We start from the raw sequence: 14,223 nt of genomic DNA on the forward strand, positions 1-14,223 counted from the left end.
ATTTAAAAAAAAACAGTTTTGTTGATTAAAAAACACTATATCGGATTCATATCGGTATCGGCAGATATCCAAATTTATGATATCGGTATCGGACATAAAAAAGTGGTATCGTGCCATCTCTAGTTGAAACAACATTGAAATACTGATGAAACCTGACACTGACATTGAAATAACATTGATTCACTGTTGTTCTGTCATCGTTGATTTTTGATCTATTTATAGTTGACAAGGTGACAACAATCACGTTGAAAAACCATCGATTTATGGTTGAGCGGGAAATTAAAGCTGCAACCACTTGGACTATTCCGCAGCACCCCTATCACATTGGTACATCCCTCCAGGTAACCATTGTCTTGTACAGTAGAGCGGGACATTAGATTTACTCTCAGCGGAATTGACCGGAGAAGGCATCAGTTCATGCACTGCACTGGCCTGCACCACAATTAGTATAAGGTAAGAATGAATGACTTTTGTTCTATTCGTTATTTCCACGGTTGCATTTGAATAACAGTAAAAAAAAACAAAAAAAAAACTTGTTAATGTAAAGTTTCGGATAAAATGTAGGAGCCCGAAATTGTGTCTACTTTCATCTTACAACCCGGCAACAAATAAATTGCACTGCAAACAAAGTCTATCAACAAAGAAAACATTTTCGTTTCTTACTTTTCCGTTATATTCCCTTACAAATATAATAAACTGATCCGTAAGGCCAGCAATGTTGTGGGGATGGAGCTGGACTCCCTCAAGGTGGTGTCGGAGAGGCGGATGCTGTCCAAGATAAAGACAATGTTGGATAACACCTCCCACCCACTCCATGACATGTTGGTCAGTCACAGGAGCATGTTCAGTGAGAGACTGAGATTACCGAAAAGCACCACTGAACGACACAGGAAATCATTCCTGCCTGTGGCCATCTCCCTGTACAACGCATCCACTTAACACACTGTTTGCTGCTACAACTACACATGTTTCTTTTCCAAATATTTATTTATAAGTGACTTGTGTATGTATGTATGTATATATATGTATATATTGTACTATTCTTAGTTAGCGTATTGTCTGTCTTGTCTTAATGTTGGTTTAAAATGGAGCACTGTAACAAAAAATAATTTCCCCCAGGGATCAATAAAGTATTCTGATTCTGATTCTGAAAGCTAGCTTTAACGCTTCGAGGGTTCCTTTGTTCTTGCCGTCACCTCGGCGCTTGACCCAGACTTTCGCTCTGTAGTTGCTTTTTAGCATAGTACTACAAAAAATTGTAAATCTGTGATATATGATTGATAAACGTAAAGGTAACTGTATAAATGTGTTCAATGACTTTGTTACTTTTAATGATTGGTGAGCACCCGCTTCGATTCCCACTCAATTCAAACTTTACGTTGCACGCTCACCTAACTTGCGTTTGCACCTTTTGTCCACACGTAAACTGCGTTTAGCATTTACGTGTGGACGAGGAAGACGGAGAAAACGTAGCGTCAAAGGTGTGCGCCTATTTTGACGCCACACTGTGCGCCAAGTTTTTGTCTCGGTGTCATGAATTCCTACAATGGCAGACTTAGACAAAATACTGTTAATTTTATTATCTTCAGTGTTTAAATGCTTGCATATACGGGTTTGCTTGTAATTGTTGCCTATATACATTTTAAGCTATTATTTATTATTTAGTTCAATCAATAGATCAAGTTTTGTAGTGACTATGAAATATATTGTAATTATCTGTTTCCTGTTTATCCTAGACAGGGCAAAAAAGGACTCCAAATTAAAAAAAAAAGATAAAAATGAAAGACTGGTGCATTGTGCAGTTTAGCACTGGTGGTACAGAAATAGTCCCTAGATCATGGATAAATGGGGAGAAATTGTCATGGCCTCCATATCCTCCGTGAGACACATTCAGGATCCACGACGCAGTAAAGAGGAGAGTTCATCCTGGTGCAACATGGCTCACCTATGCACCAGTCCGACTTCTAATAAGCCATGGTGGGTATCATCTGGATTGGTGTTGTATAAATGTAACAATAACAAGTTTTTCGTGTCCTAATTTATGTCTGGCCATACATTGTGTTTGTACTTCCAGACACATTTCACGAAGCAGAACGCAGTCTTCAGAAATATCTAAGTGAACACTGTGATATGTCTGACCTTCAGTCCGAAGCTGAAGCTCAGACCAGTCATAAAAGAAAGCACAAGTAAAACTTTTTTTATTTCACAAACATATCTTTGATTGCTAAGAATTTATGATCTTGTCTTTTATACATATCTGTGGTGCTTGCATACTGCAATATCACCACATAATATAGTCCAAAAAGTGGAAGCTTGTAAACTTTTTATAAATGCAAAGCCGTGTACACTTGTGCACTTCAAAAATTCCTTGTATACTGTACCTTCTTGCACATCTCCGTTTCCTGTGTGTGTTGTTATAAATCAAACTGTAACTTTAGGAAAAAATATTCCAAAAGCACATTTGTAATTACTTATGACCGTTTTCAACTTTTTTTCTTTAGACCAAATCCCCTGTACACATATAGTGACTCAGAGGATGAGCAGCCCACAAAAAAATGGTTTCCCCAGGCCCCTCGAGTGAAAATACCAGGTAATAAAATACTGTCTAGTGTCTTTGTACATATCTGTGTGTGACACAAGGAAACGTCTGACAAGTTGTCTGTATTCTTAAATACTTTAAAAAAAATTATCTTTTTCTGTCAGACCTGACGAGAGCTGTTAACGAACTCTGTGAGGAGGTCAGAGCCATCCGCAATACTGGCTGCAATGAATCGGTAGATGCTGGGGTACTGCCTCTGGATTTGCCCTTGCACAACATTGAGGAGCTAAACAATGCAGAGCCAGCTCTTCAATCACAAGAGGCGAATAAGGCAATGGTAAGTATATAAAGGTTATGTACACTTTGTAACTATAAAGTGTAATAGCTGTCAGATGTGATTTAAATACATAACAACGGCCTGTTGATTAAACACACAAGCACTTGCATACACATTTAAGACATGAGACACGCTAATTCCATCTCTTAAAATGTGTCTATAGGTGAGACGCTTTGCCTTGATTGGAGCCTGACGCAGCAGTTAGGGGCAAACTCTATGTCCGAGTTTGTCTTTGCACAAGCAGTGCAGAAATGGCTCCGATACGCCCCAGATCGTTTGGGTGGTGCAGGACGCACATCATGCAAAAAATTACAAACTTCTGTGAATCATATAAACGTAAATAGGAAACTGTCTTTTAATAAAGTATTTAGCAAACGAAACATGCCTATTGACCTTTTTTTTTTTTTTTTTTTTTCTCTGTTACATCACATGCAATGCTTTCTTATTTTAGGATATTAATATTGACATGATACATTGTGAGACATTTGGTGTTTTTTTTTTATAAAGGGTGTCCAATTTAAGGAATAAGTACAATTATGTGTTTAGGTGGTTGAAGTATTGATGGAAACATGCAGTAGTTTAGTATTGGTTAAAATACCTATAAAGAAAGGTAGATTTCCAGTCATGATTTAACTGTTGTTTTAATAAAAAGCAACTGTGCGAAAGAGGTGGAAAATCAACACCATAGCTCAACAGTGTTTCAATATCAGAATCTGACATTGTTTCAATGTCAGCAGTATTAGAAAATATAACGTTGAATCAACGTCAGGTTTCAACATTGATTCAACATCAAAACCTGACGTTGTTTCAACGTTAAAAAAGGGTGCAAGAGTGACGTTAGGTCAACGTCACACTTCAACGTTGATTCAATGACACAGCCTGATATTGACTCAACATTGTTTCAATGTTTCCTTGCTATCTGGGTTGTCATTCGAATTCTGTTTTTTTCTTTCAAATTCTGTTGTTTTCCTTCTAATTCTGTTGTTTTCATTCTAATTCCGTTCTTGTCATTCTAATTCTGTTGTTTTCATTCATATTATGTTGTTTTCATTCTAATTCTGTTGTTTTCATTCAAATTCTGTTGTTTTCCTTCTAATTCTGTTGTTTTCATTCTAATTCCTGTGTTTTCATTCAAATTCCGTTCTTGTCATTCTAATTCAGTTGTTTTCATTCAAATGATGTTGTTTTCATTCGAATTCAGTTGTTTTCGTTCAAAGTCCGTGGTTTTCCTTCTAATCCAGTTCTTGTCATTCAAATTCCGTTCTTGTCATTCTAATTCTGTTGTTTTCTTTCAACTTCCGGTGTTTTCATTCAACTTCCATTCTTGTCATTCTAATTCTTTTTTTTTCTTTCAAATTCTGTTGTTTTCAATCTAATTATGTTGCTTTCATTCAAATTATGTTGTTTTCTTTCAACTTCCGGTGTTTTCATTCAAATTCCATTCTTGTCATTCTAATTCTGTTTTTTCATTCAAATTCTTTTGTTTTCATTCTAATTCCGTTCTTGTCATTCTAATTCTGTTGTTTTCATTCAAATTCTTTTGTTTTCCTTCAAATTTTGTTGTTTTCTTTCAACTTCCGGTGTTTTCATTCAACTTCCATTCTTGTCATTCTAATTCTGTTTTTTTCTTTCAAATTCTGTTGTTTTCCTTCTAATTCTGTTGTTTTCATTCTAATTCCGTTCTTGTCATTCTAATTCAGTTGTTTTCATTCAAATGATGTTGTTTTCATTCTAATTCTGTTGTTTTCATTCAAATTATGTTGTTTTCATTCTAATTCTATTGTTTTCATTCAAATTCCATTCTTGTCATTCTAATTTTGTTGTTTTCGTTCGAAATGCGTTGTTTACATTCTAATCCTGTTGTTTTCATTCTAATTCTGTTGTTTTCATTCAAATTATGTTGTTTTCTTTCAACTTCCGGTGTTTTCATTCAAATTCCGTTCTTGTCATTCTAATTCATTTGTTTTCGTTCAAATTATGTTGTTTTCATTCTAATTCAGTTGTTTTCGTTCAAAGTCCGTGGTTTTCCTTCTAATCCATTTCTTTTCATTCAAATTCCGTTCTTGTCATTCTAATTCTGTTTTTTTCTTTCAACTTCCATTGTTTTCATTCAACTTCCATTCTTGTCATTCTAATTCTTATTTTTTCTTTCAAATTCTGTTGTTTTCATTCTAATTCTGTTGTTTTCATTCAAATTATGTTGTTTTCTTTCAACTTCCGGTGTTTTCATTGAAATTCCATTCTTGTCATTCTAATTCTGTTTTTTCATTCAAATTCTTTTGTTTTCATTCTAATTCCGTTCTTGTCATTCTAATTCTGTTGTCTTCATTCAAATTATGTTGTTTTCATTCTAATTCTGTTGTTTTCATTCAAATTCTTTTGTTTTCCTTCAAATTTTGTTGTTTTCTTTCAACTTCCGGTGTTTTCATTCAACTTCCATTCTTGTCATTCTAATTCTGTTTTTTTCTTTCAAATTCTGTTGTTTTCCTTCTAATTCTGTTGTTTTCATTCTAATTCTGTTGTTTTCATTCAAATTATGTTGTTTTCTTTCAACTTCCGGTGTTTTCATTCAAATTCCATTCTTGTCATTCTAATTCTGTTTTGTCATTCAAATTCTTTTGTTTTCATTCTAATTCGGTTCTTGTCATTCTAATTCTGTTTTTTTCTTTCAAATTCTGTTGTTTTCATTCTAATTCTGTTGTTTTCATTCAAATTATGTTGTTTTCTTTCAACTTCCGATGTTTTCATTCAAATTCCATTCTTGTCATTCTAATTCTGTTTTGTCATTCAAATTCTTTTGTTTTCATTCTAATTCCGTTCTTGTCATTCTAATTCTGTTGTCTTCATTCAAATTATGTTGTTTTCATTCTAATTCTGTTGTTTTCATTCAAATTCTTTTGTTTTCCTTCAAATTTTGTTGTTTTCTTTCAACTTCCAGTGTTTTCATTCAACTTCCATTCTTGTCATTCTAATTCTGTTTTTTTCTTTCAAATTCTGTTTTTTTCTTTCAAATTCTGTTGTTTTCATTCAAATTCTTTTGTTTTCCTTCAAATTTTGTTGTTTTCTTTCAAATTGCGGTGTTTTCATTCAACTTCCATTCTTGTCATTCTAATTCTGTTGTTTTCATTCTAATTCTGTTGTTTTCATTCAAATTCCTGTTGTTTTCATTCAAATTCCCTTCTTGTCATTCTAATTCTGTTTTTTTCTTTCAAATTTTGTTGTTTTCCTTCTAATTCTGTTGCTTTCTGTCATGATCCTGGGTCCTTTTGACCCAGCGTTTTGTGTTTTCTCTTCGCGATTTTGGTTCTGTTCTTCCTCTGGTTAGTGTTTACTCTGTTCTGCCCGTGTGTTCCTGTATCTAGTCCGCGTTCTTAGTTTGTGTCCTTTCATGTGTAAGTTCCTGTTTTATTGTGAAGGTCTGTGTCTTATGTGAGTGTTTTCAGTTTGCCTCCCTAGTCTCGTCATGTTAATTACTCCCAGCTGTGTCCCCACCTGTATGTATCCCCCTGTGTTCTCTGAGTGTATTTAAGTTGTGTCTTCTGTCATAGTAGTTGCTGGTTCGTCTGTGTAGTTTCCCCTCGGTCTCCCTGCGTCTCTCCGTGTATAGTTCTCCGGATCTCCCTGCATCTTCGGTTCTGGTTTGTGTTGTTAGTTTACCCAGTTTAGGTTTCAGTTTCATGTTCCTAGCGCCTTTGTTGTTTGCATTTTGTTGTTAATAAACACTCACCTGCACCAGAGCTGCCGCCTTTTGGTCCTATATATATTCCACACGGCTTGCCCCCGCAAACCGTGACACTTTCATTCAAATTATGTTGTTTTCTTTCAACTTCCGGTGTTTTCATTCAAATTCCATTCTTGTCATTCTAATTCTGTTTTTTCATTCAAATTCTTTTGTTTTCATTCTAATTCCGTTCTTGTCATTCTAATTCTGTTGTCTTCATTCAAATTATGTTGTTTTCATTCTAATTCTGTTGTTTTCATTCAAATTCTTTTGTTTTCCTTCAAATTTTGTTGTTTTCTTTCAACTTCCGGTGTTTTCATTCAACTTCCATTCTTGTCATTCTAATTCTTTTTTTTTCTTTCAAATTCTGTTGTTTTCCTTCTAATTCTGTTGTTTTCATTCTAATTCTGTTGTTTTCCTTCTAATCCAGTTCTTTTCATTCAAATTCCGTTCTTGTCATTCTAATTCTGTTTTTTTCTTTCAACTTCCGGTGTTTTCATTCAACTTCCATTCTTGTCATTCTAATTCTTTTTTTTCTTTCAAATTCTGTTGTTTTCATTCAAATTATGTTGTTTTCTTTCAACTTCCGGTGTTTTCATTCAAATTCCATTCTTGTCATTCTAATTCTTTTGTTTTCATTCAAATTCTTTTGTTTTCCTTCAAATTTTGTTGTTTTCTTTTAACTTCCGGTGTTTTCATTCAACTTCCATTCTTGTCATTCTAATTCTGTTTTTTTCTTTTAAATTCTGTTGTTTTCCTTCTAATTCTGTTGTTTTCATTCTAATTCTGTTGTTTTCATTCTAATTCTGTTGTTTTCATTCAAATTCCTGTGTTTTCATTCAAATTCCGTTCTTGTCTTTCTAATTCAGTTGTTTTCATTCAAATTCCTGTGTTTTCATTCAAATTCCGTTTGTGTCGTTCTAATTCGTTTGGTTTTTGTTCGAAATCCGTTATTTTCCTTATAATCCAGTTCTTTTAATTTAAATGTTTTTGTTTTCATTCAAATTTTGTTGTTTTCATTCTATTTCTGTTGTTTTCATTCAAATTCTGTTCTTGTCATTCTAATTCTGTTGTTTTCATTCAAATGTTGATCTTTTCATTCTAATTCTGTTCTTTTCATTCTAATTCTGTTCTTGTGATTCTCATTCTGTTGTTTTAATTCTAATTCTGTTCTTTTCATTCAAAGTTTGTTGTTTTCTTTCAACTTCCTTTGTTTTCATTCAAATTCCATTCTTGTCATTCTAATTCTGTTGTTTTCTTTCAAATTCTGTTGTTTTCCTTCTAATTCTGTTGTTTTCGTTCAAATTTTGTTGTTTTCTTTCTAATTCAGTTCTTTTCATTCTAATTCTACTGTTTTCATTCTAATTCTATTATTTTCATTCTAATTCCATTCTTGTCATTCTAATTCAGTTGTTTTCGTTCAAAGTCCGTGGTTTTCCTTATAATCCAGTTCTTTTCATTCAAATTCCGTTCTTGTCATTCTAATTCTGTTGTTTTCTTTCAACTTCCGGTGTTTTCATTCAAATTCCCTTCTGGTCATTCTAATTCTGTTTTTTTCTTTCAAATTTTGTTGTTTTCCTTCTAATTCTGTTGTTTTCATTCTAATTTTGTTGTTTTCATTCTATTTCTGTTGTTTTCATTCAAATTCCATTCTTGTCATTCTAATTCTGTTTTTTTCTTTCAAATTTTGTTGTTGTCCTTCTAATTCTGTTGTTTTCTTTCAAATTCTGTTGTTTTGCTTCTAATTCTGTTGTTTTCATTCAAATTTTGTTGTTTTCATTCAATTTCCATTCTTGTCGTTCTAATTCTGTTTTTTCATTCTAATTCAGTTCTTTTCATTCTAATTCTGTTATTTTCGTTCGAAATCCGTTGTTTTCCTTCTAATCCAGTTCTTTACATTGTGATTCTGTTGTTTTCATTCAAATTATGTTGTTTTCATTCAAATTTTGTTGTTTTCATTCAAATTTCATTCTTGTCATTCTAATTTTGTTGTTCTCATTCAAATTCTGTTTTCTTCATTCTAATACTGTTTTTTCATTCAAATTCTGTTCTTTTCATTCTTATTCTGTTCTTTTCCTTCTAATTCAGTTCTTTTCATTCTGATTCTTTTGTTTTCATTCTGATTCTATTGTTTTCATTCAAATTCCTGTGTTTTCATTCAAATTCCGTTCTTGTTATTCTAATTCTATTGTTTTCATTCAAATTTCTGTTTTCATTCATATTATGTTGTTTTCTTTCTATTTCTGTTGTTTTCATTCAAATTCCGTTCTTGTCATTCGAATTCTATTGTTTTCGTTCAAATTCTGTTGTTTTCCTTCTAATTCTGTTGTTTTCATTCAAATGATGTTGTTTTCGTTCTAATTCCGTTCTTGTCATTCTAATTCTGTTGTTTTCATTCAAATTCTTTTGTTTTCATTCAAATTCCTGTGTTTTCATTCAAATTCCGTTCTTGTCACTCTAATTCAGTTGTTTTAGTTCAAAGTCCGTTGTTTTCCTTCTAATCCAGTTCTTTTCATTCAAATTCCGTTCTTGTCATTCTAATTCTGTTGTTTTCTTTCAACTTCCGGTGTTTTCATTCAAATTTTGTTTTTTTTACTTGAAATTTAGTTCCTGTCATTCTAATTCTATTGTTTTCTTTCAAATTCTTTTGTTTTCCTTCAAATTTTGTTGTTTTCTTTCAACTTCCGGTGTTTTTATTCAACTTCCATTCTTGTCATTCTAATTCAGTTGTTTTCATTCAAATGATGTTGTTTTCATTGTAATTCTGTTGTTTTCATTCAAATTCTGTTGTTTTCATTCTAATTCTATTGTTTTCATTCAAATTTCTGTTTTCTTTCAACTTCCTTTGTTTTCATTCAAATTCCATTCTTGTCATTCTAATTCTGTTGTTTTCTTTCAAATTTTGTTGTTTTCCTTCTAATTCTGTTGTTTTCGTTCAAATTTTGTTGTTTTCTTTCTAATTCAGTTCTTTTCATTCTAATTCTACTGTTTTCATTCTAATTCTATTATTTTCATTCTAATTCCATTCTTGTCATTCTAATTCAGTTGTTTTCGTTCAAAGTCCGTGGTTTTCCTTATAATCCAGTTCTTTTCATTCAAATTCCGTTCTTTTCATTCTAATTCTGTTGTTTTCGTTCGAAATCCGTTGTTTACATTCTAATCCTTTTGTTTTCATTCAAATTCTTTTGTTTTCTTTCAAATTTTGTTGTTTTCCTTCTAATTCTTTTGTTTTCATTCTAATTTTGTTGTTTTCATTCAAATGTCTGTGTTTTCATTCATATTATGTTGTTTTCATTCTATTTCTGTTGTTTTCATTCAAATTCCATTCTTGTCTTTCGAATTCTGTTGTTTTCTTTCTAATTCTGTTGTTTTCCTTCTAATTCTGTTGTTTTCATTCTATTTCTGTTGTTTTCGTTCAAATTTTGTTGTTTTCTTTCAACTTTCTTTGTTTTCATTCAAATTCCATTCTTGTCATTCTAATTCTGTTGTTTTCATTCAAATTATGTTGTTTTCTTTCAAATTCCGGTGTTTTCATTCAAATTCCATTCTTGTCATTCTAATTCTGTTGTCTTCATTCAAATTATGTTGTATTCATTCTAATTCTGTTGTTTTCATTCTAATTCTTTTGTTTTCCTTCAAATTTTGTTGTTTTCTTTCAACTTTCTTTGTTTTCATTCAACTTCCATTCTTGTCATTCTAATTCTGTTTTTTTCTTTCAAATTCTGTTGTTTTCCTTCTAATTCTGTTGTTTTCATTCAAATTTCTGTGTTTTCATTCAAATTTCTGTGTTTTCATTCAAATTTCTGTGTTTTCATTCAAATTCTGTTCTTGTCATTCTAATTCAGTTCTTTTCATTCAAATGATGTTGTTTTCATTCTAATTCTGTTGTTTTCATTCAAATTATGTTGTTTTCATTCTAATTTTATTGTTTTCATTCAAATTCCCTTCTTGTCATTCAAATTCCCTTCTTGTCATTCGAATGTCGATGTTTTCTTTCAAATTCTTTTGTTTTCATTCAAATTCTGTTGTTTTCCTTCTAATTCTGTTGGTTTCATTCTAATTTCGTTGTTTTCATTCAAATTTCTATGTTTTCATTCATATTCCATTCTTGTCATTCGAATTCTGTTGTTTTCTTTCAAATTCTGTTGTTTTTCTTCTAATTCTGTAGTTTTCATTCAAATTTTGTTGTTTTCTTTCAACTTCCGGTGTTTTCATTCAACTTCCATTCTTGTCATTCTAATTCTGTTTTTTTCTTTCAAATTCTGTTGTTTTCATTCTAATTCTGCTGTTTTCATTCAAATTCTTTTGTTTTCCCTCAAATTCTGTTGTTTTCTTTTAACTTCCGGTGTTTTAGTATTTTAGTATTTAGTATTTATTTATTTATTATCATTGTCAAGAACAATGAAATTGCGTTTGGGGCTTCCATACAACCCAAAAAAAAGAAGAAAATAATAAATACCCCTTAAAACCCAAGTGTACATATTTAACCCAGTGTGACTCCAATGCAATAAGACAATCCTTAGCAATAATGTTCGTAGAAATTCAGACAAAGACCTGAGAAACATGACAAAATACAACAATGCAACCCATTCAATATTATTATACTGTGAGATATGATATCAGATATGATAGTTATCTATTTAAGAAAGAGGGGGGGGGGGGCAGGAGGGGGAAGAGAATAAAGATATGATGCACCAATGCAGACCAGTTCATTGCTATTAAGAAGTTGGATATGGTTATTGTCCGTGAGAGGGGGGCAGAGAGTTCAGGAGCCTCACAGCCTGTGGATACAGGCTGTTGGCCAGTCTGGATGTTCTGGCCTGTATAGACCTGTACCTTCTCCCTGAGGGCAGCAGATGGAAAATGTGGCGCGCAGGGTGATGTTGGTCCCGCAGGATACTGCGGGACCATTCAACTTCCATTCTTGTCATTCTAATTCTGTTTTTTTCTTTTAAATTCTGTTGTTTTCCTTCTAATTCTGTTGTTTTCATTCTAATTCTGTTGTTTTCATTCAAATTCCTGTGTTTTCATTCAAATTCCGTTTTTGTCGTTCTAATTCGTTTGGTTTTTGTTCGAAATCCGTTATTTTCCTTATAATCCAGGGGCCTGTTCTTCGTACCTCGCTAAGTAAGTTAGCTGGATTAGATTGTTGACGATTTTGCGTGATCCTGGATCGTTCGGTTCCCCGAAGCTCATCCGGGACTTGCTGTCATAGCAACAGAGCCGTAAGCGTAAACCTGCTCGGGAGCAGGTTTACTTTATGTAAACAGGATTAGATCGCGGCCACGCAGGTATGTCCGCTTCATTTATACGAAAGCAACAGCGATATTCCACCACTGTTTCACCATAAATAAATAACATCAATGTAACTAAAGATAATGCAGCACTTGATCCTTTTATTGATGTCACACAGATACATACAGGTCATTTCCTAAAAAAGGGAAATGTACTATTAACATTCTATTACATGTATGTGATTATTACAGATGTAATTCATATTTCAGAGTAGTAATTGTAAATTACTTCGTGTAATCAAGATGAGAGACCACGGCTATAAAAGCGAAGGTGGATTTGGGAAGCCTGTCGCAGCCATGTCCTGTCCGTATACGCAAGCCACCCATTGCGGAAGGTGCAAGATTGATAAGGAGAGTCCTCAGAATTCAGCGTATATTGCGGGATAGACAGGATCCTTTAGCTCAGCGCGACAGTGTGCTCATTGAGAGATATCGATATTCCCGTGAGGGTATTATTTACATAACCAACTTGTTGACGAGGGGGTGCAGGACCACCACCTGTCTTTTTTTCCTCTGCCCTTTTCTTGGTTGCTGTTATGAACAAACTAACAGAGTATTACAGGCCAGTATTACCTTGCCAAGAGACGAAAAGCAATCTAAGAGATAAATATTACCATTCTGTAGAATACTCCTGTATTCCACTTTTACTTGTTCCCATGTTCTTGTGGGTCCTGTTGTGGCTCTAATGTGAAAGGGGATATAATATAACATATTATAATATAATATAATGCCATATGATATTGGACAATATAGTGTCATATGATAGATCTACCCTACCGCCTACTGGTGTTGGCCAGAGGGGCCGAAGGCGCGATATGGCAGCCTGGCTACAACCGTAGCTGCCTCCACCAGTGTGTGAATGTGGGAGTGAATGAATAGTGGTATCGTAAAGCGCTTTGGGTGCCTTGGAAAGCGCTATATGAACCCAATCCATTATTATTAGTATTATTATTAAATTACCTACGAGTTTGATTTGTCAGCAACTTTCTGCCAGCCCTCTCTCCTTGCTTCTGCAGCCTTTGCAGTTTTCTCTTGCATTTTAATTAAACTCTGAAACTCCTGAAATCCCTCACTCATGAGTTCTTGCTCTGCTGCCGGAAAATACCGAGCGCGCCCCTTCGACATTTTCGCCGACCAATCAGCGGGTTGCCGATCAATGTTTCTACTATCTTTTTTTTTTTTTTTTTTTTTTTTTTTTAAATGACATCAGAAACAGCAGTATGCGACATTACGTGATGGCAGAGCTTCAGTTCATCCTTTGTCATTTTTTTTTTTTTTTTTTTTTTTTTTAATAAATAGGACAGGGGGAATGAATGAGAGAGAGAGGGGGAGAGAAAGAAAGAAAACCAAAGGGGAGAAGAGACGGTGAGAAGGGGGGGGAAGAGAGAGAAAAAAAAACAAACTCCTGGGTCACCTGTATGGAGAAAAAACAAACAAACAAACAAACAAAAACAAACAGAGGAGACAGCAAACAACAAAGAGCAACATAATAATAGAGAAAACAAAGCACCATCACAATAAACTAGCTAGTCATAGATATCAGTATTTACTAAGTAATAAACGATATTGTGCAGCACGCAAGATAGACAGCGCACAGTGTGCTTTGAGGCAGCAGCCAAGAAAGCTTTAGTCCGCGTCTGTGAATACCCATGTGTGCATACCTGTGTGGATCAGCATGCTTGCATTCCAAAGGTTTCTCCATGTAATGATCTGCTAGGGAGTGTGGGGGGGCCACAGCCCCGTCCTCCAGGGTGTGAAGCGGGTATGGAGGAGATCAAAACTCCAGACATCCAGAGGCCCCCAGAACACAACAGACCATGGAAGACCAACAGAGGGGCAGCTTGTTTCTACTATCGATGCGTAGCCCCTTTTACGACACCCAGTGATGTCACATTACTGCGTCCAGCTGTACTAATCGTCAACAGCAGGCGTGTTCGGGGAACCGGATTAGCGAGCTCACGGTTAGCGCGATGGTTTGGTCTTGGATGTGTCATTTGATCTTGGATGTAGTAAGCGACGTACGAAGAACAGGCCCCAGTTCTTTTAATTTAAATGTTTTTGTTTTCATTCAAATTTTGTTGTTTTCATTCTAATTATGTTGTTTTCATTCTATTTCTGTTGTTTTCATTCAAATTCTGTTCTTGTCATTCTAATTCTGTTGTTTTCATTCAAATGTTGATCTTTTCATTCTAATTTGGTTCTTTTCATTCTAATTCCGTTCTTGTGATTCTCATTCTGTTGTTTTAATTCTAATTCAATGTATTTCACAGCGCTTGAGGCCGAAATTCTGATGGCAGCCTATGCCGATAACATGCAAATTCCGCGGAAAAAA

At 33.9% G+C, this 14,223-nt stretch overlaps 1 long non-coding RNA gene across 2 annotated transcripts; it reads left to right on the forward strand.

Moving 5' to 3' along the window:
• Positions 1-303: 303 nt before the first annotated feature.
• Positions 304-2,816, forward strand: LOC143421918 (uncharacterized). 2 transcript variants are annotated; one of them, XR_013101519.1, is made up of 5 exons: positions 304-453; positions 1,737-1,977; positions 2,075-2,186; positions 2,502-2,590; positions 2,704-2,809. It is a non-coding gene; the product is annotated as an uncharacterized LOC143421918 (long non-coding RNA). The 2 variants fall into 2 exon arrangements; XR_013101518.1 differs by lacking the exon at positions 304-453 and having other exon boundaries at positions 1,583-1,977; positions 2,704-2,816.
• Positions 2,817-14,223: the final 11,407 nt, after the last annotated feature.

The sequence above is a fragment of the Maylandia zebra genome, linkage group LG14 (genome assembly GCF_041146795.1).
Source record: "Maylandia zebra isolate NMK-2024a linkage group LG14, Mzebra_GT3a, whole genome shotgun sequence".
Lineage (NCBI taxonomy): Eukaryota > Metazoa > Chordata > Actinopteri > Cichliformes > Cichlidae > Maylandia > Maylandia zebra.